We start from the raw sequence: 5,000 nt of genomic DNA on the forward strand, positions 1-5,000 counted from the left end.
AGGTTTGATGAGGGATAGGGGGCCAACACAAGGGCCAAGCACCAGCACCCATCGCACGTCATGTGCGCACACCCCCCCGGCCCCCCTCCCAATCGCCGGAACCCCAATGCCGCCGGTCAGGTTCTCCGGCGGTACTCCGGCGATGCTCCGGCGATGCTCCGGCGATGCTGTCCCGAGTGAAAAAAATGCGGCACCAGCACATGCTGGAGCCAAGCATGGGCACCGTGGCTCAAAATCGAACTTCGGCCAAGGCCTCGACCATCAATGGCACATGATGACGCATGGTGATGGCACATGCATCGACCATCATCGGCATAGGCTGCCCTTCGGTACGGGCACTTGCCTCGACCGCCATCGGCACAAGCTGGGCCCTGGTGTGGGTTGTTGCCTCGATCACCAGCGGCACATGCTGAGCCTTGGTGCGGGCGGTTGCCTCGAGCACCATCGGCAGACCCTGGGCCCTGGTGCGGCCGGTTGCCCCGATAACCATCGGCACACGCTGGGCCCTGGAGCGGCCGGTTGCCTCGATCACCATCGGCAAAAGCTGGGCCCTGGTGCGGGCGCTTGCCTCGACCACCATCGGCACACGCTGGGCACTGGTGCGGGCGCTTGCCTCGACCACCATCGGCACACGCTGGGCCCTGGGGCGGGCGGTTGCCTCGATCACCATCGGCACACGCTGGGCCCTGGTGCGGGCGGTTGCCCCCAGCACCATCGGCACACGTTGGGCCCTGGTGCGGGCGCTTGCCTCGACCACCATCGGCACACGCTGGGCCCTGGTGCGGGCGCTTGCCTCGACCACCATCGGCACACGCTGGGCCCTGGTGCGGCCGCTTGCCTCGACCACCATCGGCACACGCTGGGCCCTGGTGCGGTCGGTTGCCTCGAGCACCATCGGCACACGCTGGGCCCTGGTGCACCATCGGCACACGCTGGGCCCTGGTGCGGGCGCTTGCCTCGACCACCATCGGCACACGCTGGGCCCTGGTGCGGGCGCTTGCCTCGACCACCATCGGCACACGCTGGGCCCTGGTGCGGCAGGTTGCCTCGAGCACCATCGGCACACGCTGGGCCCTGGTGCGGTCGGTTGCCTCGAGCACCATCGGCACACGCTGGGCCCTGGTGCGGGCGCTTGCCTCGACCACCATCGGCACACGCTGGGCCCTGGTGCGGCAGGTTCCCTCGACGACCATCGGCACACGCTGGGCCCTGGTGCGGCAGGTTGCCTCGAGCACCATCGGCACACGCTGGGCCCTGGTGCGGTCGGTTGCCTCGATCACCATCGGCACACGCTGGGCCCTGGTGCGGGCGGTTGCCTCGACCACCATCGGCACACGCTGGGCCCTGGTGCGGCAGCTTGCCTCGAGCACCATCGGCACACGCTCGGCCCTGGTGCGGTCGGTTGCCTCGAGCACCATCGGCACACGCTGGGCCCTGGTGCGGCACGTTGCCTCGACCACCATCGGCAGCCTCGACCACCATCGGCACACGCTCCGCCCTGGTGCGGCAGGTTGCCTCGACCACCATCGGCACACGCTGGGCCCTGGTGCGGGCGCTTGCCTCGACCACCATCGGCACACGCTCCGCCCTGGTGCGGCAGGTTGCCTCGACCACCATCGGCACACGCTGGGCCCTGGTGCGGGCGGTTGCCTCGACCACCATCGGCACACGCTGGGCCCTGGTGCGGGCGCTTGCCTCGACCACCATCGGCACACGCTGGGCCCTGGTGCGGGCGCTTGCCTCGACCACCATCGGCACACGCTGGGCCCTGGTGCGGCAGGTTGCCTCGAGCACCATCGGCACACGCTGGGCCCTGGTGCGGCAGGTTGCCTCGAGCACCATCGGCACACGCTGGGCCCTGGTGCGGGCGCTTGCCTCGAGCACCATCGGCACACGCTCGGCCCTGGTGCGGTCGGTTGCCTCGAGCACCATCGGCACACGCTGGGCCCTGGTGCGGCAGGTTGCCTCGACCACCATCGGCACACGCTGGGCCCTGGTGCGGGCGCTTGCCTCGACCACCATCGGCACACGCTCGGCCCTGGTGCGGTCGGTTGCCTCGAGCACCATCGGCACACGCTGGGCCCTGGTGCGGCAGGTTGCCTCGAGCACCATCGGCACACGCTGGGCCCTGGTGCGGGCGCTTGCCTCGACCACCATCGGCACACGCTGGGCCCTGGTGCGGGCGCTTGCCTCGAGCACCATCGGCAGACGCTGGGCCCTGGTGCGGCAGGTTGCCTCGAGCACCATCGGCAGACGCTGGGCCCTGGTGCGGCAGGTTGCCTCGAGCACCATCGGCACACGCTGGGCCCTGGTGCGGTCGGTTGCCTCGAGCACCATCGGCACACGCTGGGCGCTGGTGCGGGAACTTGCCTCGACCACCATCGGCACACGCTGGGCCCTGGTGCGGCAGGTTACCTCGATCACCATCGGCACACGCTGGGCCCTGGTGCGACAGGTTGCCTCGAGCACCATCGGCACACTATCGGCCCTGGTGCGGGCGGTTGCCTCGACCACCATCGGCACACGCTGGGCCCTGGTGCGGGCGGTTGCCTCGAGCACCATCGGCACACGCTGGGCCCTGGTGGGTTTAGGCACATCTTCAAATTTCTGCCGTGCCAATGCCATTTTTATGGCTTGTAAATTCATACAATGGTCCCCTAAGCCTTCACGTGAAGTTTCGTTGGAAGATGACTCGTTTTCTATTTTTCACGATTTTCGAAACTTTTTGCGGTTCGGGAATTTTTAAAATTTTTTTATAAGGATTTTTGGCCCCAAATTTTGTAGGCATGATCCTTCTATTTTTGTTGGCATGCACAAAAAAATTCAGCTAAAAACTCGAAGTAGAGAAGATTTTGTGACCGTTTGAAAAAAGTGTCCCCATTTCAGACACTTTAACGGCTACTGGTAGCAAACCTGTAAAATCTCAAATGCTCTTTAAGGGGGTGTGAATTCTCAGAGGTTTGATGAGGGATAGGGGGCCAACACAAGGCCAAGTACCAGCACCCATCGCACATCATGTGCGCACACCCCCCCGGCCCCCCTCCCAATCGCCGGAACCCCAATGCCGCCGGTCAGGTTCTCCGGCGGTACTCCGGCGATGCTCCGGCGATGCTCCGGCGATGCTGTCCCGAGTGAAAAAAATGCGGCACCAGCACATGCTGGAGCCAAGCATGGGCACCGTGGCTCAAAATCGAACTTCGGCCAAGGCCTCGACCATCAATGGCACATGATGACGCATGGTGATGGCACATGCATCGACCATCATCGGCATAGGCTGCCCTTCGGTACGGGCACTTGCCTCGACCGCCATCGGCACAAGCTGGGCCCTGGTGTGGGTTGTTGCCTCGATCACAATCGGCACATGCTGAGCCTTGGTGCGGGCGGTTGCCTCGAGCACCATCGGGAGACCCTGGGCCCTGGTGCGGCCGGTTGCCCCGATAACCATCGGCACACGCTGGGCCCTGGGGCGGGCGCTTGCCCCCAGCACCATCGGCACACGCTGGGCCCTGGTACGGGCGGTTGCCCCGAACACCATCGACACAAGCCGGCCCTTGGTGCGGGCTCCTGGCTCGACCACCATCGGCACACGCTGGGCCCTGGTGCGGGCGCTTGCCTCGACCACCATCGGCACACGCTGGGCCCTGGTGCGGGCGCTTGCCTCGACCACCATCGGCACACGCTGGGCCCTGGTGCGGCAGGTTGCCTCGAGCACCATCGGCACACGCTGGGCCCTGGTGCGGCAGGTTGCCTCGAGCACCATCGGCACACGCTGGGCCCTGGTGCGGGCGCTTGCCTCGAGCACCATCGGCACACGCTCGGCCCTGGTGCGGTCGGTTGCCTCGAGCACCATCGGCACACGCTGGGCCCTGGTGCGGCAGGTTGCCTCGACCACCATCGGCACACGCTGGGCCCTGGTGCGGGCGCTTGCCTCGACCACCATCGGCACACGCTCGGCCCTGGTGCGGTCGGTTGCCTCGAGCACCATCGGCACACGCTGGGCCCTGGTGCGGCAGGTTGCCTCGAGCACCATCGGCACACGCTGGGCCCTGGTGCGGGCGCTTGCCTCGACCACCATCGGCACACGCTGGGCCCTGGTGCGGGCGCTTGCCTCGAGCACCATCGGCAGACGCTGGGCCCTGGTGCGGCAGGTTGCCTCGAGCACCATCGGCACACGCTGGGCCCTGGTGCGGCAGGTTGCCTCGAGCACCATCGGCACACGCTGGGCCCTGGTGCGGTCGGTTGCCTCGAGCACCATCGGCACACGCTGGGCGCTGGTGCGGGAACTTGCCTCGACCACCATCGGCACACGCTGGGCCCTGGTGCGGCAGGTTACCTCGATCACCATCGGCACACGCTGGGCCCTGGTGCGACAGGTTGCCTCGAGCACCATCGGCACACTATCGGCCCTGGTGCGGGCGGTTGCCTCGACCACCATCGGCACACGCTGGGCCTTGGTGCGGGCGGTTGCCTCGGGCACCATCGGCACACGCTGGGCCCTGGTGGGTTTAGGCACATCTTCAAATTTCTGCCGTGCCAATGCCATTTTTATGGCTTGTAAATTCATACAATGGTCCCCTAAGCCTTCACGTGAAGTTTCGTTGGAAGATGACTCGTTTTCTATTTTTCACGATTTTCGAAACTTTTTGCGGTTCGGGAATTTTTAAAATTTTTTTATAAGGATTTTTGGCCCCAAATTTTGTAGGCATGATCCTTCTATTTTTGTTGGCATGCACAAAAAAATTCAGCTAAAAACTCGAAGTAGAGAAGATTTTGTGACCGTTTGAAAAAAGTGTCCCCATTTCAGACACTTTAACGGCTACTGGTAGCAAACCTGTAAAATCTCAAATGCTCTTTAAGGGGGTGTGAATTCTCAGAGGTTTGATGAGGGATAGGGGGCCAACACAAGGCCAAGTACCAGCACCCATCGCACATCATGTGCGCACACCCCCCCGGCCCCCCTCCCAATCGCCGGAACCCCAATGCCGCCGGTCAGGTTCTCC

The sequence above is a fragment of the Durio zibethinus genome, unplaced genomic scaffold (assembly GCF_047325235.1).
Source record: "Durio zibethinus cultivar Kanyao isolate XHJ-2024 unplaced genomic scaffold, ASM4732523v1 HiC_scaffold_2, whole genome shotgun sequence".
NCBI classification, from domain to species: Eukaryota; Viridiplantae; Streptophyta; class Magnoliopsida; order Malvales; family Malvaceae; genus Durio; species Durio zibethinus.